This window comes from Myxine glutinosa, chromosome 5 (assembly GCF_964187855.1).
Source record: "Myxine glutinosa chromosome 5, kmMyxGlut1.1, whole genome shotgun sequence".
In the NCBI taxonomy this organism is placed as follows: Eukaryota; Metazoa; Chordata; class Myxini; order Myxiniformes; family Myxinidae; genus Myxine; species Myxine glutinosa.
Window position 1 is genome coordinate 180,987,467 of NC_136265.1, and position 21,318 is coordinate 181,008,784.

Genomic DNA, 21,318 nt, shown 5'->3' on the forward strand with positions numbered 1-21,318 from the left:
AAAGTGTAATTCTAAAGGGTAATTCTAAAGTGTAATTCTAAAGGGTAATTCTGAATGGTAATTCTAAAGGGTAATTCTAAATGGTAATTCTAAAGTGTAATTCTAAAGGGTAATTCTAAAGTGTAATTCTGAATGGTAATTCTAAAGTGGAATTCTGAAGTGTAATTCTAAAGGGTAATTCTGAATGGTAATTCTAAAGGGTAATTCTGAATGGTAATTCTAAAGTGTAATTCTAAAGGGTAATTCTAAAGTGTAATTCTGAATGGTAATTCTAAAGTGGAATTCTGAAGTGTAATTCTAAAGGGTAATTCTGAATGGTAATTCTAAAGTGTAATTCTGAAGTGTAATTCTAAAGGGTAATTCTAAAGTGTAATTCTGAATGGTAATTCTAAAGTGTAATTCTAAAGGGTAATTCTGAATGGTAATTCTAAAGTGTAATTCTAAAGGGTAATTCTGAAGTGTAATTCTAAAGGGTAATTCTAAATGGTAATTCTAAATGGTAATTCTAAAGTGTAATTCTAAAGTGTAATTCTGAAGGGTAATTCTAAAGTGTAATTCTAAAGTGTAATTCTAAAGTGTAATTCTAAATGGTAATTCTAAATGGTAATTCTAAAGTGTAATTCTAAAGTGTAATTCTGAAGGGTAATTCTAAAGTGTAATTCTAAAGTGTAATTCTAAAGTGTAATTCTAAATGGTAATTCTAAATGGTAATTCTAAAGTGTAATTCTAAAGTGTAATTCTAAATGGTAATTCTAAATGGTAATTCTAAAGTGTAATTCTAAAGTGTAATTCTGAAGGGTAATTCTAAAGTGTAATTCTAAAGTGTAATTCTAAAGTGTAATTCTAAATGGTAATTCTAAATGGTAATTCTAAAGTGTAATTCTAAAGTGTAATTCTAAAGTGTAATTCTAAAGGGTAATTCTAAAGTGTAATTCTAAAGTGTAATTCTAAAGTGTAATTCTAAAGTGTAATTCTAAATGGTAATTCTAAAGTGTAATTCTAAAGTGTAATTCTAAATGGTAATTCTAAATGGTAATTCTAAAGTGTAATTCTAAAGTGTAATTCTGAAGGGTAATTCTAAAGTGTAATTCTAAAGTGTAATTCTAAAGTGTAATTCTAAAGGGTAATTCTAAAGTGTAATTCTAAAGTGTAATTCTAAAGTGTAATTCTAAAGTGTAATTCTAAATGGTAATTCTAAATGGTAATTCTAAAGTGTAATTCTAAAGTGTAATTCTAAAGTGTAATTCTGAAGGGTAATTCTAAAGTGTAATTCTAAAGTGTAATTCTAAAGTGTAATTCTAAATGGTAATTCTAAATGGTAATTCTAAAGTGTAATTCTAAAGTGTAATTCTAAATGGTAATTCTAAATGGTAATTCTAAAGTGTAATTCTAAAGTGTAATTCTGAAGGGTAATTCTAAAGTGTAATTCTAAAGTGTAATTCTAAAGTGTAATTCTAAAGGGTAATTCTAAAGTGTAATTCTAAAGTGTAATTCTGAAGTGTAATTCTAAAGTGTAATTCTAAAGTGTAATTCTATAGGGTAATTCTGAAGGGTAATTCTAAAGTGTAATTCTAAAGTGTAATTCTAAAGTGTAATTCTGAAGGGTAATTCTAAAGTGTAATTCTAAAGTGTAATTCTGAAGGGTAATTCTATAGGGTAATTCTAAAGTGTAATTCTGAAGGGTAATTCTAAAGTGTAATTCTAAAGTGTAATTCTAAAGTGTAATTCTGAAGGGTAATTCTAAAGTGTAATTCTATAGGGTAATTCTAAAGTGTAATTCTATAGGGTAATTCTGAAGTGTAATTCTATAGGGTAATTCTAAAGTGTAATTCTAAAGTGTAATTCTGAAGGGTAATTCTAAAGTGTAATTCTATAGGGTAATTCTAAAGTGTAATTCTATAGGGTAATTCTAAAGTGTAATTCTATAGGGTAATTCTAAAGTGTAATTCTAAAGTGTAATTCTGAAGGGTAATTCTAAAGTGTAATTCTGAAGTGTAATTCTAAAGTGTAATTCTAAAGTGTAATTCTGAAGTGTAATTCTAAAGTGTAATTCTAAAGTGTAATTCTAAAGTGTAATTCTAAAGGGTAATTCTGAAGGTTAATTCTAAAGTGTAATTCTAAAGGGTAATTCTAAAGTGTAATTCTGAATGGTAATTCTAAAGTGTAATTCTGAATGGTAATTCTAAAGTGTAATTCTGAAGTGTAATTCTGAAGGGTAATTCTGAATGGTAATTCTAAAGTGTAATTCTGAAGTGTAATTCTGAAGGGTAATTCTAAAGTGTAATTCTAAAGGGTAATTCTGAAGGGTAATTCTAAATGGTAATTCTGAAGGGTAATTCTAAAGTGTAATTCTAAAGTGTAATTCTGAAGGGTAATTCTAAAGTGTAATTCTAAAGGGTAATTCTGAAGGGTAATTCTAAAGTGTAATTCTAAAGTGTAATTCTAAAGGGTAATTCTGAAGGGTAATTCTAAAGTGTAATTCTGAATGGTAATTCTAAAGTGTAATTCTAAAGTGTAATTCTAAAGGGTAATTCTGAAGGGTAATTCTAAAGTGTAATTCTAAAGGGTAATTCTAAAGTGTAATTCTAAAGGGTAATTCTGAAGGGTAATTCTAAAGGGTAATTCTGAAGGGTAATTCTAAAGTGTAATTCTAAAGGGTAATTCTGAAGGGTAATTCTAAATGGTAATTCTGAATGGTAATTCTAAAGTGTAATTCTAAAGTGTAATTCGAAAGGGTAATTCTGAAGGGTAATTCTAAAGTGTAATTCTAAAGGGTAATTCTAAAGTGTAATTCTGAAGGGTAATTCTAAAGTGTAATTCTAAAGGGTAATTCTGAAGGGTAATTCTAAAGTGTAATTCTGAAGGGTAATTCTAAAGTGTAATTCTAAAGGGTAATTCTGAAGGGTAATTCTAAAGGGTAATTCTGAAGGGTAATTCTAAAGGGTAATTCTGAAGGGTAATTCTAAAGGGTAATTCTGAAGGGTAATTCTAAAGTGTAATTCTGAAGGGTAATTCTTAAGGGTAATTCTGAAGGGTAATTCTGTAGGGTAATTCTGAAGTGTAATTCTAAAGTGAAATTCTAAAGTGTAATTCTGAAGGGAAATTCTAAAGTGTAATTCTAAAGTGTAATTCTGAAGGGTAATTCTAAAGTGTAATTCTGAATGGTAATTCTGAAGGGTAATTCTAAAGTGGAATTCTGAATGGTAATTCTAAAGTGTAATTCTGAAGTGTAATTCTGAAGGGTAATTCTGAATGGTAATTCTAAAGTGTAATTCTGAAGTGTAATTCTGAAGGGTAATTCTAAAGTGTAATTCTAAAGGGTAATTCTGAAGGGTAATTCTAAATGGTAATTCTGAAGGGTAATTCTAAAGTGTAATTCTAAAGTGTAATTCTGAAGGGTAATTCTAAAGTGTAATTCTAAAGGGTAATTCTGAAGGGTAATTCTAAATGGTAATTCTGAAGGGTAATTCTAAATTGTAATTCTAAAGTGTAATTCTGAAGGGTAATTCTAAAGTGTAATTCTAAAGGGTAATTCTAAAGGGTAATTCTGAAGGGTAATTCTGAATGGTAATTCTAAAGTGTAATTCTAAAGGGTAATTCTAAAGTGTAATTCTAAAGGGTAATTCTGAAGGGTAATTCTAAAGTGTAATTCTAAAGTGTAATTCTGAATGGTAATTCTAAAGTGTAATTCTAAAGTGTAATTCTGAAGGGTAATTCTAAAGTGTAATTCTAAAGGGTAATTCTGAAGGGTAATTCTAAATGGTAATTCTAAAGTCTAATTCTAAATGGTAATTCTAAAGTGTAATTCTAAAGTGTAATTCTGAATGGTAATTCTAAAGTGTAATTCTAAAGTGTAATTCTGAAGGGTAATTCTAAAGTGTAATTCTAAAGTGTAATTCTGAATGGTAATTCTAAAGTGTAATTCTAAAGTGTAATTCTGAAGGGTAATTCTAAAGTGTAATTCTAAAGGGTAATTCTGAAGGGTAATTCTAAATGGTAATTCTAAAGTGTAATTCTAAATGGTAATTCTAAAGTGTAATTCTAAAGTGTAATTCTAAAGGGTAATTCTAAAGTGTAATTCTAAAGTGTAATTCTGAAGGGTAATTCTAAAGTGTAATTCTAAAGTGTAATTCTAAAGTGTAATTCTAAAGTGTAATTCTGAAGGGTAATTCTAAAGTGTAATTCTAAAGTGTAATTCTAAAGGGTAATTCTGAAGGGTAATTCTAAAGGGTAATTCTAAAGGGTAATTCTGAAGGGTAATTCTAAAGGGTAATTCTAAAGTGTAATTCTAAAGTGTAATTCTGAAGGGTAATTCTAAAGGGTAATTCTAAAGGGTAATTCTGAAGGGTAATTCTAAAGGGTAATTCTAAAGTGTAATTCTAAAGTGTAATTCTGAAGGGTAATTCTAAAGTGTAATTCTGAAGGGTAATTCTAAAGTGTAATTCTAAAGTGTAATTCTAAAGGGTAATTCTAAAGGGTAATTCTAAAGGGTAATTCTGAAGTGTAATTCTAAAGGGTAATTCTAAAGTGTAATTCTAAAGGGTAATTCTAAAGTGTAATTCTAAAGTGTAATTCTAAAGTGTAATTCTAAAGTGTAATTCTAAAGGGTAATTCTAAAGTGTAATTCTGAATGGTAATTCTAAAGTGTAATTCTGAATTGTAATTCTGAAGGGTAATTCTGAATGGTAATTCTAAAGTGTAATTCTGAAGTGTAATTCTGAAGGGTAATTCTAAAGTGTAATTCTAAAGGGTAATTCTGAAGGGTAATTCTAAATGGTAATTCTGAAGGGTAATTCTAAAGTGTAATTCTAAAGTGTAATTCTGAAGGGTAATTCTAAAGTGTAATTCTAAAGGGTAATTCTGAAGGGTAATTCTAAATGGTAATTCTGAAGGGTAATTCTAAAGTGTAATTCTAAAGTGTAATTCTGAAGGGTAATTCTAAAGTGTAATTCTAAAGGGTAATTCTAAAGGGTAATTCTGAAGGGTAATTCTGAATGGTAATTCTAAAGTGTAATTCAAAAGGGTAATTCTGAAGGGTAATTCTAAAGTGTAATTCTAAAGTGTAATTCTGAATGGTCATTCTAAAGTGTAATTCTAAAGTGTAATTCTGAAGGGTAATTCTAAAGTGTAATTCTAAAGGGTAATTCTGAAGGGTAATTCTAAAGTGTAATTCTAAAGTGTAATTCTGAAGGGTAATTCTAAAGTGTAATTCTAAAGTGTAATTCTAAAGTGTAATTCTGAAGGGTAATTCTAAAGTGTAATTCTAAAGTGTAATTCTAAAGTGTAATTCTAAAGTGTAATTCTAAAGGGTAATTCTGAAGGGTAATTCTAAAGTGTAATTCTAAAGTGTAATTCTAAAGGGTAATTCTGAAGGGTAATTCTAAAGGGTAATTCTAAAGGGTAATTCTAAAGGGTAATTCTAAAGTGTAATTCTAAAGTGTAATTCTAAAGTGTAATTCTGAAGGGTAATTCTAAAGGGTAATTCTAAAGTGTAATTCTAAAGTGTAATTCTAAAGTGTAATTCTGAAGGGTAATTCTAAAGTGTAATTCTGAAGGGTAATTCTAAAGTGTAATTCTAAAGTGTAATTCTAAAGGGTAATTCTAAAGGGTAATTCTGAAGGGTAATTCTAAAGTGTAATTCTAAAGTGTAATTCTAAAGGGTAATTCTAAAGGGTAATTCTGAAGTGTAATTCTAAAGGGTAATTCTAAAGTGTAATTCTAAAGGGTAATTCTAAAGTGTAATTCTAAAGTGTAATTCTAAAGTGTAATTCTAAAGTGTAATTCTAAAGGGTAATTCTAAAGTGTAATTCTATCGGGTAATTCTAAAGTGTAATTCTATCGGGTAATTCTAAAGTGTAATTCTAAAGGGTAATTCTAAAGTGTAATTCTAAAGTGTAATTCTAAAGTGTAATTCTATAGGGTAATTCTGAAGTGTAATTCTAAAGTGTAATTCTGAAGTGTAATTCTAAAGTGTAATTCTAAAGTGTAATTCTAAATGGTAATTCTGAAGTGTAATTCTAAAGTGTAATTCTAAAGTGTAATTCTAAAGGGTAATTCTGAAGTGTAATTCTGAAGTGTAATTCTGAAGGGTAATTCTAAAGGGTAATTCTAAAGGGTAATTCTTAAGGGTAATTCTGAAGTGTAATTCTAAAGTGTAATTCTAAAGTGTAATTCTAAAGGGTAATTCTGAAGTGTAATTCTGAAGGGTAATTCTGAAGTGTAATTCTAAAGTGTAATTCTAAAGTGTAATTCTAAAGGGTAATTCTGAAGTGTAATTCTAAAGGGTAATTCTGAAGTGTAATTCTGAAGGGTAATTCTAAAGGGTAATTCTTAAGGGTAATTCTGAAGTGTAATTCTAAAGTGTAATTCTAAAGTGTAATTCTAAAGGGTAATTCTGAAGTGTAATTCTGAAGTGTAATTCTGAAGTGTAATTCTGAAGGGTAATTCTGAAGTGTAATTCTAAAGGGTAATTCTATAGGGTAATTCTGAAGTGTAATTCTAAAGTGTAATTCTAAAGGGTAATTCTGAAGTGTAATTCTGAAGTGTAATTCTAAAGGGTAATTCTGAAGTGTAATTCTGAAGTGTAATTCTGAAGTGTAATTCTGAAGGGTAATTCTGAAGTGTAATTCTAAAGTGTAATTCTAAAGTGTAATTCTAAAGTGTAATTCTATAGGGTAATTCTGAAGTGTAATTCTAAAGTGTAATTCTAAAGTGTAATTCTATAGGGTAATTCTGAAGTGTAATTCTAAAGTGTAATTCTGAAGGGTAATTCTGAAGTGTAATTCTAAAGTGTAATTCTGAAGGGTAATTCTAAAGTGTAATTCTATAGGGTAATTCTGAAGTGTAATTTTAAAGGGTAATTCTGAAGTGTAATTCTAAAGGGTAATTCTGAAGGGTAATTCTATAGGGTAATTCTGAAGTGTAATTCTAAAGGGTAATTCTGAAGGGTAATTCTAAATGGTAATTCTAAAGTGTAATTCTAAATGGTAATTCTGAAGTGTAATTCTAAAGGGTAATTCTGAAGGGTAATTCTAAAGGGTAATTCTGAAGGGTAATTCTAAAGGGTAATTCTATAGGGTAATTCTGAAGTGTAATTCTAAAGGGTAATTCTGAAGGGTAATTCTAAAGGGTAATTCTATAGGGTAATTCTGAAGTGTAATTCTAAAGGGTAATTCTGAAGTGTAATTCTAAAGGGTAATTCTGAAGGGTAATTCTAAAGTGTAATTCTAAATGGTAATTCTGAAGGGTAATTCTGAAGTGTAATTCTAAAGGGTAATTCTGAAGGGTAATTCTAAAGGGTAATTCTAAAGGGTAATTCTAAAGTGTAATTCTAAAGTGTAATTCTAAAGGGTAATTCCAAAGGGTAATTCTGAAGTGTAATTCCAAAGGGTAATTCCAAAGGGTAATTCTAAAGTGTAATTCTAAAGGGTAATTCTAAAGGGTAATTCTTAAGGGTAATTCTAAAGGGTAATTCCAAAGGGTAATTCTAAAGGGCAATTGTAATGGATTTCATTCATTTCTCGGCTTTGTCTCTTTCATATTAAAATGCCAAACTGAACCGCTTCCTTTTGACACTGGTTCGATTTTTCTATTTTTACATGATACAAGGCTCGTATTAGAACGCCACAAACACATAACTAACATATGAGACACAACACAAGACTGTGAGATGATACAAATAGCCAATGAGCTTGGGGGAAATGCGTCTCTTCTCGGTGTACTCTGGGTACCAGCAATGTCACAACAATGGTGGTGCTTGTCCAACCGCATTCAGGGGGGCATTTACACAGGAGGAATTTCCTCCTCCCCATGGATGCCAACCTATGAGTATGAGGATTGTCCATGTTCTTATCATACTAAAATACACAATTTGATGTCTCTCTGTCTGTCTGTCTGACGATTTTTGACAATAAATTCGGTCGTTACTTATCCAATCTCAACCAAACTTGACAGGAGGACCAAGGATCACATGATGAGGGTTGTAGCAAACTAATTAGCCCCCCTCTCCAAGGTGGTTTGCTACGCCAAGGGGGGTTTCCCCCATCAATAGGAATGCGTGTTGAGGTATATATCCATGTTGATAGCTTTATCGTGGCGTTTTTCCAAGGACGCTTCTAATAACAAAACTAAAACAAGAAAGAGCAATCAGAGATTACAAACTGCCAGGACGTATTTTCAGTGGTTATTTAAGGGTTTTGTGTTAAAACAAATATGGCGGCCGAACCACGTGACCAATGACGTCATCGGGCTTTTTTCTCTCCAACAATTTATCCCTAGATGATGCTCAAGAAATTTCATCTCGATCGGATGACGTTTGGTACTTGTCGAATTATGACGTCATAATGGAGGAACCTATGACATCATCATTAATATGTGTTATTCCCCATGTAGAGTTCTTTCTTTACAATGAGCCATGTCTCAATTTTTTCTATGTAGTGCTTTTGGTGATATGGAGGTGCAATTTTTTTTTCTCCAAGATGGCGCCCTCACCGTGTGACCGATGACGTCATAATTATCATTAACAAAATTCTACAGGAGCAGGTGCACCAATGATGAAAATTTCCTGTCAATCGGACCAACGGTTGCAGAGAAAATCATTTATTCCGTGTGGACAAACAAACAGATAAAAAAAATCACTCGTAGAGCGACACTTGGCAAAACAGAACAAAGTAGAATGGCACTCGGTAGAGCATCCTTTTGACATCAAAAATAATTAGTTGTTGAATTCAGTGACCTGATATGCAAATCGTCTTCAAATTTTTAGTTAACCGGATGAAAATTGACAATTTTAGAAATTTGGCCTATGTTGACCTTTTGGCCTATGTTGACCTCATGACCGATGTTGATCTCAAAAATAGTTGGTGGTTGAATTCAGTTAGCTGACATGAAAATCCTCTTCAAATTTCAAGTCAATCGGATGAAAATTGAGGATTTAAGACACTAGTATACCCGCACACTACGGGAGCTGCAGAAAGGATCATTCCTCTTTGGGGTATATAGATTACAGTCGATCTATGGTCGGGTCTCAAGAACATTGGATGTGTGTTCATTTTCCACGTTTCTTGTGAAGAGATCACCAAGTGGTTTGAGCATTTTAGCAAGCACTCCATTCAAAACTGTTAAGGAACAGCTGGCTTGGCAAGCACTAGCTAGCTGCTTGGTAAATGAGCACATCCCGATATTCCTCCCTTTGTTTCGTATTAAACAGCAGGAGCGAGTTTCAAAAAGTTCACTACAAAAAATGCCATGGTAGCAGCAGAAAGGGCCATGTTATTAACCCAACATTTGTGGGTTATATAGAGTACAGTAGATCTCCGCTCAGTTCTGCAAGTAAACCTTACTTCACGGATGTCGGGATTCCTCCAAATTTCTTCATTTAGTGTTATAAACAGCATTAGCGACTGTTTAAAAAGCTAAGCATACGTGTTTGTGGTTTATAATATTTTTACTTCCTGTAGAGGTCCTTGCTCCCACAAAAACGCCATTATAACTACGAGTGAGATACCCGTGCTATGCACGGGTGGGAGGCCAGGAGCAAACAGGCAATGCAGATACGGTGAATGCTAAAGCATGAAACCAATAAATTCCACATTCCTGTAGCACCTTCAGTCGCACATCAGATATGGACAGCAAGTTCGTGAAGGACTTCCATGAAAAACGTACCCGTTCGCAAACAAACGGGTACGTTTACGTATAGAAACATCGATCGTGAGTCCGTGGCGAATCTGCATATGGCGATCCACGAAGTTCACGTTCAGAAAGTAGAAACCATCACGGCATGTCGTCATTCACTTGCACTCGATATCTCTTTTTTTTCATAACAAACAACATAACTCCAATCACAAATTAATCACACAATAAACTTTTAACAACATTGTTCATGTTTCCTTCATTGTAAAAACTACCAAGTCAACAGTTAAAAGGATTTTGAGTCGATAGGTGTTACGGCCTCGGCAAGATCGATGGAGACAGCGATCTGTTGGCTTATACACTGCCCAAATAGCTATGTGGAATTCTCTCATGTAGAGATTAAACCCACGTCGTTTGAACTTTGGCTGAGGTCATCATTTACTTTTTATGATGTCTATATACGAATCAAAAAGAACATAATTGGTTTTGGGTCGTCCTTTCCACATATCTCGTGGGATTGTGAGTTGGAGAGACGGCCGTGATGGCGGGGATGGGGTTGGCATTCTCTCAAGCAGGGATTCAACCCATGTCCTTATAAAAGGTCTTTGTCTGAGGTCACTGAGTCCGATCGATGCAGCCGTGCAGCGATCGGTGCAGCCGTTTGTGCGGCACCCGGGAAAATAATGTTATGCGGGAGTCCAAACCTGAAAATGCTGGAGGCCAAAGCTGAAATTGGAAAAACAATAAAGCTTATTTTACTCCAGGAGATCCCATGATTACCCACCCAAAATATCGTTGCGATCGGTTGAGCCGTTTTTGCGGTATCTTCGAACGGACGGACAGACGGAAGGACAGACAGACGGAAGGACAGACAGACAGACGGACATTTGGTGAATTATAATAAGACAAGCTATTTATACACGTTATCACTGCAGGAAAAACGCCTTGGGGAAGTGGGACATTATTAGTATTAATATTGTTTTGTCATAACATTAATAATATGCGATTGTCATTAATTTTGTTATTTGAAGCGTCTTTGGAAAAACACCACGATAAATTTTCTTCTTTGGACAAACGCCACAATAAAGCTAACTTAACATGGATAACTTAGGGTGGCCCTCAAACAGGGTGAAAATTTTAAAATGTTAATTTGAAAGTTCTCATGGCCTAAATGTGATCCATGTGGGATGGAAACACTGCAGTCAAAATTTCATACACGTCTGTTTATATTTAGAGGTAGTCCAGGCACCTTCAATAATCAATATTTTATATTTAGAGAGCACACAACAAAATATACTACTATACAAATACACTTCTTAAAGTTCTTTTCATTTCTCATTCTATTTAACATTCCTGATGTTATTATATTTCCTGATGTTATTATATTAGTTTCTAGTCAAGGAGGGTTCTCACCAACATGTCATATCATTGCTGTGTAGCGGTTACCACTGGATGCACACAATCGCCTTGCACCGGCCAGAACACGGCCAGACGCGCCTCTCCCGGGCATGCCCGGACTCACTGTTCCCGGGCACGCCCGAACCTCCCGGGCACGCCCGGTCTCGTCTTTCCCGGGCATGCCCGCTCTCGCCTTTCCAGGGCTCGCCCAGAGCGTCCGGGCATGCCCGCTATCGCCTTTTCAGGGCTCGCCCAGAGCGTCCGGGCATGCCCGCTATCGCCTTTCCAGGGCTCGCCCAGAGCGTCCGGGCATGCCCGCTATCGCCTTTCCAGGGCTCGCCCAGAGCGCCCGGGCATGCCCAGCCTCGACTTGCCAGGCCGCAGCCAAACACGCCCGGGCAGGTCCAGACTCGCCTTTCCAAGGCTCGCCCTTGACACCCGGGCATGCCCGGTATAGCTTTTGCCGGGCAAACTTCCCGACATAAATGTGTATATATATTGCTGCCCGATAAACGGGCTTGTCAGAATACCTGAGCTGTTTTGTTTCAATAAAGCAACTCGGCCGAATTCCGTCTTTGGTCGCGTCAATTCTTTCGACCCGCGTTGGAGCGCAGTTCCTTCATTGGATCACGTCGGGGTCACCAATGAAGGAACTGCGCTCCAACGCGAGTCGAAAGAATTGACGCGACCAAAGACGGAATTCGTCCGAGTTGCTTTATTGAAACAAAACAGCTCAGGTATTCTGACAAGCCCGTTTATCGGGCAGCAATATATATACACATTTATGTCGGGAAGTTTGCCCGGCAAAAGCTATACCGGGCATGCCCGGGTGTCAAGGGCTAGCCTTGGAAAGGCGAGTCTGGACCTGCCCGGGCGTGTTTGGCTGCGGCCTGGCAAGTCGAGGCTGGGCGTGCCCGGGCGCTCTGGGCGAGCCCTGGAAAGGCGATAGCGGGCATGCCCGGACGCTCTGGGCGAGCCCTGGAAAGGCGAAAGCGGGCATGCCCGGACGCTCTGGGCGAGCCCTGAAAAGGCGATAGCGGGCATGCCCGGACGCTCTGGGCGAGCCCTGGAAAGGCGAGAGCGGGCATGCCCGGGAAAGACGAGACCGGGCGTGCCCGGGAGGTTCGGGCGTGCCCGGGAACAGTGAGTCCGGGCATGCCCGGGAGAGGCGCGTCTGGCCGTGTTCTGGCCGGTGCAAGGCGATTGTGTGCATCCAGCGGTAACCGCTACAGCTGCCTGATTTTAGCCAATGTTGCTCTCCGACAGTCGGGATAAGTACGGCGGTGTTCAGACACGACCTGAAGTAAGAATTGGAGTTGCTCCTCATCCTTGGTAAGGAGCCGGTTGTAACTTTTAATGAAGGCCACACCTCGTTCAGCATGGTCATTTACAACCTTCAACTCCCTGATCTGTTCCACAGCAGCTCTGTAGCCTTCATGGTCACCCCATGTGCTTGGATCCACAGTTAAAAAGTCTGACGAGATTTTTAACTTTTCGAAGAATGTTTTTGTGTGTGGTGACACAAATTCTTCAATTCCCTTCTCGCTTAAGGCTTTCATGTCAGGCCGTGGCATCTTTGATGGTTCTTCATCTAATGGACGCTCACCTTTCCGTGCTTCCATCATCAGTTGTTTAGTAGCGATAGGCACTTGTTTGTCGAAGAAGGCCAACCCCACCAGCTCTTCTGACAAGTACCACAGATGGTTCCTCAACTTCTCACTGGTGGCTGTTGAGATTGCACGACTTGCAGTCTTGTAAGAGATCAAGGTCTTCATCAGCAGCAGATCATTCATTGGAGCTTCAGCTGCACTTGGAGCTTTCATCCAGGCTTGCAAATACACCAGAAACAAACAGACAAATTTCTCGTAGGCCATTCCTCTCTCGTGCCGTCAGCTTGAACTGTTGGTGGAAAAGCCAGATTTTGAGACTGTAGATGGCCTTCGACATCCATCTTGCAAGGTGAATCGCACCAGGAGCACGGAAATGAATGCCACGAGCAGGAACTCCTCCAAGAAACAAAATGGTCAGTTCCAGAAGTTCTTTATAATCATCCCGTGGCTGATTGAGGTCAAGCTGCTTCTTTGCAAAATCGATAACTTTATCAGTCACAGGGAGAATGCGGTCTTTGACAGATTCATCAGAGAGACCAGAGATGAATGCAGGCTGGTCAATAGAGTCCCACTTTGATTGGAATCTCTTAAACAGAAGAACTTCCGGTCCAGAGGTGCTCCCCATGACTGCTTTAAATGCTGCAGCAAGCAGCAGCTCCATAATGTGGTAATGACATGCAAAGTACAGCAAGTCACGGCCAATTTTTTGTTCCAACAGAACACATGTCCCATTTCTGTGTCCTGTGTTCGTAGCAGTTGTGTCAAAGCACAGAGCTACCACCTGATCGGTGACACCCCACTCTTGCAGTGCTTTGAAAACAGCACCTGCTTGGGCCTCACCAGTTCCTGATGGTATTTTCAGGACACCAAGTAGCTGGCTTACTGCTTGTCCGGAAATAAGTACAGGGAGACGATCTGCGTGAACTTTCCGAGTCAGATCAATAAGCAGTTTCAGTGATACATACTGTATTATCTGTGATATGTGTTTTTAGTGTTACGTGACCTCAATCACATGGCCTCTAGGGGGAAATGTTCAAGGGTGCTGGACTACCTCTACATATTTATGAATGTAGCTGACATTTGGCCTCGTGTGTTTTTAGGGCAATTGGACCAATTGTAGAGGGTGAGAGCGTAACATTACAAACCTTCCAAAATAAGGGCCAACCTAATGGTTTTTCACCTCAACACACAACCCATTGACAGCAATGGCAGCGAAAACCCGCTCGGGGGAGAAAACCCCCTTTGGGGAGGGGGGCAAATGAATGCGCTGAAACATTCATTATGTAACCCTTGGTCATCCTGTCAAGTTTGGTTGAGATTGGATAAGTAAGGACGGAATGTATTGGCGTCAAAAATTCATCAGACAGACGGACAGACACAAATGGTGTATTTTAGTATGATTTGAAAAAAGTGGTTGACCTTTGGCCTATGTCGACCTTATGACCGATGTTGATCTCAAAAATAGTTGTTGGTTGGTTTCAGTTGGCTGATATGTAAATCCGATTCAAATTCCAAGTCAATCGGATAAAAATTGAGGATTTTAGAGATTCGAAAAAAAGTGCTTGACCTTTGGCCTATGTTTACCTTTTGGCCTGTGTTGATCTCGAAAATAGTAGGTGGTTGAATTCAGTTCGCTGACATGAAAATACGATTCAAATTCCAAGTCAATTGGATGAAAATTGAGGATTTTAGAAATTTTGAAATGATTGTTGACCTTTGGTCTATGTTGACCTTATGACCTATGTTGATCTCAAAAATAGTTGGTGGTTGAATTGAGTTAGCTGATATGACAATCCTTTTCAAATTTTTAAGTCAATCGGATGATAATTGAGGATTTTAGAAATTTCAAAAAAGTGGTTGACCTTTGGCCTATGTTGACCTTATGACCTATGTTGACCTCAAAAATAGTTGGGGGTTGAATTCAGTTTACTGATATGTAAATCCCATTCAATTTTCAAGTCAATCGGGTGAAAATTGAGGAATTTAGAAATTGTTTCAAATTTGGCCTATGTTGACCTCAAAAATATATAGGATTTTGTCGGACCACGAACTACCATTTGGTGAAGTTTCGTGAAGATCGGTTTAAAATTGTGACCTGTACGCAAGTATAAGTGAACGGACAGACAAACACACAAACAAACACAAACACACAAACAAACACACAAACAAACACAAACACAAACACACAAACGGGAGTGATCAACATACTTTAAAAATTTTTTTTTACCAAGTAACAAACAAATGAACTCAGATGTATCACCCTCTCCTCTGGTGAGGGTAACTGGAACTGCAAACAGTGATGATAGCATTACAGGCAAAATGGCCGCCATACTAAATGATTGATGACGTCATAATTTTCAATAAAATTTCCTCAACGGCAAAGTCGATCAAATCTGTAAATTTTAGTTTGGATCGGTAAAGCGGTTCCGGAGATATAGATTTTAAAATTTTACTCCTTAAATGTAAGATGTGACTTTTTCGTACCCAAGATCGAGGCTCTTGTAAGAGCTAACATTAATTACAAAAAAAAAAAACTGACGCATAAAACATATAATAAAGGGAGCGGGAGACAAGATGGGGAGAGAGAGGGAAGCACACAAGTAAAACAGGAGAGAACAGGGACATCGGGAGATCTGTGGGAGGGAGAGGGCTTGGGGGGAGGAGGCATGGGAAGTGGGGGGGGGGGGGTGGGGGGGGGAGGGGGAGGGGAGAGGTATAAACACATGAACACGGCTAGGACTTGCAGGAAAGCAGTCGGAATTTCAAAAAGGTGGATCTGGGGACTGGGGTGAATTAACGGGGGTAGAAAAGAACAAGGTTTTGGATGGGGGAAGATAAGAGATGGTGGTGAACAGGTGTTTTAACGACCTGGAGGAAGGAGTGGGATTGAAGGGAGTGGGGGAGTTTGTTCCAGAGGTGGGAGAAAAGAGGATTGAAGGAGTGAAGGTGAGCAGAGTCTTGATTTTGGCAGTTTAACCATAAGAGGGTTGCTGGTAGATCTTGTGTGACCTGCAGGAATATTTGGGGGACAGAGCACAGAGAGAGCTGGGGGAGCTAGGCCGAAGAGGAGTCGGTAGAAGACAGAAAGACCACCAACCTGCCTGCGGTGAGTGAGTGAGAGGCCCTTGGAGTTAGCTTCATCGCAGGAGATTCCAATGATTCTGAAAGCTTTGGTTTCAACAGCGTGAAGCTGAGCTAGGTGTGAGGCAGGAGCACCGGCCCATAGGGGGAACAGTATTCCTGAGGATGAAAGCCTTGTATGTGGTGAGGAGCTCAGGTGTGCCAAAGAAGGACTTCGCACGACGGAGGATGCCCAGTCGGCGACTGGCTTTTGAGGCCAGCTTGGAAATGTGGTTTTCCCCAGAAAGATCATGGGAGATAGTGAGACCCAAAAGCTTGAGCGACAGAACTTCTTGGAGAGGATTATTCAGAAAGTAGATGGGAGGGTTTTCCAGTCGGTCTTTTCGGAGAGACGTAAGAGTGTGAGATTTGTCAGGATTGAAAGACATGTTCCACTTGTTTGACCAGTCTGTGATTTTGTCCACGTCTGCAGAGAGTGAGGAGGCTGTAGACTGCTGATCTGAGGGAAGAGGAATGGAGCGGCAGAGAGTGGAGTCATCAGCAAAGAGATAGAGAGGATTTTCCAGAAAGTCGGAGAGATCATTGATGAAGACCAGAAAAAGCACAGGGCCCAGAACACTACCTTGGGGAACTCCAGCCAGAACAGGAAGTGGAGATGAGAGAAATCCATTCAGGGCCACACGTTGACTACGACCAGAGAGGAAGTCCGCAAGCCATGAGTGGAGATTTCCATGGATACCAAAGGAGGAGAGTTTGGTGAGCAGAGCGGGGTGCCAGACCGTATCGAAGGCACGTGATATGTCAAGGGAGACAGCTCTGATTTCCTGTTTGGCATTGAGGACCTCCATGGCATTGATGATGTTATCGTTTGCAAAAAATGTTGTGTGTGGAGAGTGGTGGGGAGGGAGGGAGGGGGGTTGGGAGAGGGTGAGAGGTTGTCGGGGGTGTGTCTTGGGGTGTATGTATGGGATCGTGTAGTTGGGTGTGTCTAAGTGGTGTGTGTCGTGGGGGAGGGCGGAGTTGTGAGGGGGTGTTTGTGGATGTGTGTCGTGGGTGCGTTGCTGGGGGAGGAGAGGGTTGTAGGGGATTGTGTCGGGGGTGTGTAGTTGGGTGTGTGTATGGGATGTGTAGTTGGGTGTGTGTCTGGGATTGTGTGGTTGGGTGTGTGTATGGGATTGTGTAGTTAGGTGTGTGTATGGGATTGTGTGGTTGGGTGTGTGTATTGAATTTTGTAGTTGCAGGGGGATTGTGTAGGGGGTGTGTAGTTGTGTGTGTGTGTATGGGATTGTGTAGTTGGGTGTGTGTATGGGATTGTGTAGTTGGGTGTGTGTATGGGATTGTGTGGTTGGTTGTGTGCAGGGGTGTGTGTATGGGATTGTGTAGTTGGGTGTGTGTATGGGATTGTGTAGTTGGGTGTGTGTATGGGATTGTGTAGTTGGGTGTGTGTATGGGATTGTGTAGTTAGGTGTGTGTATGGGATTGTGTGGTTGGGTGTGTGTATTGGATTGTGTAGTTGGGTGTGTGTATGAAATTGTGTGGTTGGGTGTGTGCACGGGTGTGTGTAGGGGATTGTGTAGTTGAGTGTGTGTATGGGATTGTGTAATTGGGTGTGTGTATGGGATTGTGTGGTTGGGTGTGTGTATGGGCTGTGTAATTGGGTGTGTGTAGCGGGTGTGTGTCGTAGCCCGTGGGTGTGTCGGTGGGGGAGGTGAGGGTGTGTGTGTGTGTGTGTGTGTGTGTGTGTGTGTGTGTGTGTGTGTGTGTGTGAAGCTTTTGGACTTTAGAAGGTAAAACACATTCAGTTCCCGCCATTTAACATGGGGGACCCAACTCTCTCTTTCTCTCTCTACATTGATCTGCCCGCTGATGTATGCTCTCAGTTGGAACGCTTTGTCTGTATTTTGTATCGATCCAAAATCTACACAAAAGTGAATGAGCTCCGTTGGTTCCTCTACTCAAATCGTGCAGCCGAAGGAGAAAACCTACCACCAACGTCTGGTTCACTGGACTTACACATTCGTCGGGCACATTACATATCCATGATTAGGAGAAAAGCTTGTGAAACTCACCCGTGCCTCCCAGCACCAGCTGCATTTGGTTGGACATTTGATGCAGTTTCAAGTCACTTCTCTCCAGTTCGCTGTTTGAATCCACCAGCTCCTGAAGCAGTATTGCACCTCATAAAGTGCGGGTGCAAACGTGGATGCGAAGGAAGGTGCAGCTGTCGCAAGAACAATATCCCATGTACGGAAGTTTGTGGATGCTGGGTTTTCAGCTGCAACAACAAAACTGTCCAACCAGGGATAAATGAAGACTGTGAAGATTGAGGTGTTACTTTCTATGACATTCACAAAATTATAATTCACTTGATATCCATTGTTAAAAATACTAAATGAAAGCCAGGCATTTAATCAGTATGACTTTTTGCATCTTCCTGTTTAAACGATTTAAGAGATTGAACAGTAATTCAAGTATTTCATTTTATTTAGATCTGTTTGTTGGCTTGTTAATTATGTATTCTTTGTGAAAAATACATGTCTTTAAATAGATACTTTGTTTGTAATTACATGCGAAGGGAGAAGGTATAGTTTACATTGCGGGTGCGCGGTGGCCATTTTGGAATTTGGCATGTAGATCATACATATAACATAAATTAGATGATTCCATTCGATTCCTGGTCTCAGAAAACATATATTTAGACACTTTATTTGTAATTGTATCACATGTACTCGCGAAGATATCGCATTATTAGTGTTCGGCGGCCATTTTGGACGCCATCTTGGATTTCATCGTCTTAAGAATGTTCAGAAAAAATGCCACCCTAATTTTTTTTAAAGCTTATGATACCTTCTTACAAAATCAATTGAGTTTTTGCTTTTAACAAAAAAAATACACTAAATTCCAAATATGCCTATACTACTCTCTGTGTGTTCATGCGTGTTCATGTGTGTGGTACAGCGCCGATCCCGGTAGGATGCGGTATTACAAGTCATAACATATCCCTTCCGTAAAAAGGTCAGGTTCTTCGTTAATGGGAGATAAGAACATAGTGCAGGTAGGTACAGGTACAGTAGATGGACAATGTAAAGCGGAAATGTAAACGCAGAGTGAACCCTCGTGGTCAATTAATGCCAATGGCGTCACAAGTCACATCTCGTCTTTACTTTTCGACTTTTCCCTCCATTTTTAGATATTACACTTCACCCCTGCTACATGATAAATGGTGCATTTTAAAATCCTCATTCTGTGAAAATGTGAATACATACCCGGTATTTGTCGCCCATATTGTTTCTTAAAAACCGGAGTCGTGTTTTACCATCTCCGTGAAAGGTACAAAAGTAAAGAAGAGGAAGCTACGATGACGTCACCACTGGCAGCCGGGCCTCGGCGCCTTTTGTTGCCGGAGGTTGTGGCGGTAGTGGCGCCGTCGTGTCTCCTCGATTCCTGCACCCCGAACTCGCTTCCAGCATCATATTCCTTCACATCTACGTTTTGTTCGTTGCTTCGTTCGAGTGTCCACTTCATTCATCCCTTCACACTCCGGTGAGATTTCCTTGATTTGCGAGGCCCAGAGCCGGCCGTCCCTCGACCCGGTGCGATCTCTTGTTCCCTCGTCGATCCTCACGGTGCGCGGTCTTGTCTGCTTTCTGAGCTACCTCTGCGGCCTGCGCGACTTCCTCATGAACCCCTCTTTCGTCCAACAAATTTCTCATCCTTCTCCTCATCCTCATCCTTCTCCTCATCCTTCTCATCGTCTGTTAACGAGCCCATCAATCTTTGTCTGGCGCGATTCGCCTCAGGATCACTTCCTGCTGGAGTTTGTCTCGTGTTCCGTTCCCGCCATGTGAGACATGCAACACGTGTTCACTCATTTCCTTGAGCATAACACGGTAACACCCCCCACAGCACTGTACCGTAACACCCCCCACAGCACTGTACCGTAACACCCCCCACAGCACTGTACCGTAACACCCCCCACAGCACTGTACCGTAACACCCCCCACAGCACTGTACCGTAACACCCCCCACAGCACTGTACCGTAACACCCCCCACAGCACTGTACCGTAACACCCCCCACAGCACTGTACCGTAACACCCCCCACAGCACTGTACCGTAACACCCCCCACAGCACTGTACCGTAACACCCCCCACAGCACTGTACCGTAACACCCCCCACAGCACTGTACCGTAACACCCCCCACAGCACTGTACCGTAACACCCCCCACAGCACTGTACCGTAACACCCCCCACAGCACTGTACCATAACACCCCCCACAGCACTGTACCGTAACACCCCCCACAGCACTGTACCGTAACACCCCCCACAGCACTGTACCGTAACACCCCCACAGCACTGTACCGTAACACCCCCACAGCACTGTACCGTAACACCCCCACAGCACTGTACCGTAACACACCCACAGCACTGTACCGTAACACCCCCACAGCACTGTACCGTAACACCCCCCACAGCACTGTACCGTAACACCCCCCACAGCACTGTACCGTAACACCCCCCACAGCACTGTACCGTAACACCCCCACAGCACTGTACCGTAACACACCCACAGCACTGTACCGTAACACCCCCACAGCACTGTACCGTAACACCCCCACAGCACTGTACCGTAACACCCCCACAGCACTGTACCGTAACACCCCCACCGCCGCACGGCCCCTCTTTGCCCTCCGCCGCACGGCCCCTCTTTGCCCTCCGCCGCACGGCCCCTCTTTGCCCTCCGCCGCACGGCCCCTCTTTGCCCTCCGCCGCACGGCCCCTCTTTGCCCTCCGCCGCACGGCCCCTCTTTGCCCTCCGCCGCACGGCCCCTCTTTTCCCTCCGCACGGCCCCTCTTTTACCTCCTCCGCACGTTCTCTTTGCCCTCCGCCGCACGGTCCTCTTTGTCCTCCTTGTACTCCACCCCTACCCAATCCATCCCCACCCCTACCAAATCCAGGCCCACCCCTACCCAATCCAGCCCCACCCCTACCCAATCCAGCCCCACCCCTACCCAATCCAGCCCCACCACCGCTCTTCTCTCCCACCCGCTCTTCTCTCCCACCCAATCCTTCGCTTCTCTTGTCCTCCCATTCCTCCCATTCCTCCCACTCCTTCTCCTTCCCTTGCGCCCCACTCATTCTCTCCACCTCACATCCTGACTCGTTCTCCCCTCCTCGCATCCCCACTTGTTTTCTCCCCTCGCATCCCCATTCATTCGCTAGCCCTCCCACCGACTACCTTTCTCTCCTGATCCCACTCCTCTCCCCCGTTCCTCTTCCCCAACTCATTCTCTCTCCTCTCCGCCTCTGCCCAACTCCTCTCCCTCCTCCACGTCCCCACTCTACATCCTCCTCATTCTTCTGCCTAATCCAACCCATTCCACATCTCACCCTACTCTATCCCTCTCCCCCTTCTCCATTGCCCTCCCGACCCCCTTCCACCCCACACTTCTCCCGACCCCCTTCTACCACATCCCCACCCTCCTCTCCCCTTTCCACTGCATTTCTCTCCCCTCCCCCTTCCAACCTCTCTACTCCCTTCCAATCCCTCCACCTCCCATTCCCCTTCCTTCCAACCTCCCCCTCCTCCCTCTCCT

The 21,318-nt window shown here is 40.8% G+C and overlaps 1 protein-coding gene across 1 annotated transcript in view; it reads left to right on the top strand.

Moving 5' to 3' along the window:
* The first annotated feature begins 19,062 nt into the window (after window positions 1–19,062).
* The window catches only part of LOC137426640 (activity-dependent neuroprotector homeobox protein), a 13,603-nt gene continuing 11,347 nt past the window's right edge, over window positions 19,063–21,318 (top strand). Inside the window, exon 1 of the mRNA XM_078779202.1 lies at window positions 19,063–19,262. The gene's annotated coding sequence lies outside the window, so the exon portion shown is untranslated. The remainder of the gene's footprint in view (window positions 19,263–21,318) is intronic.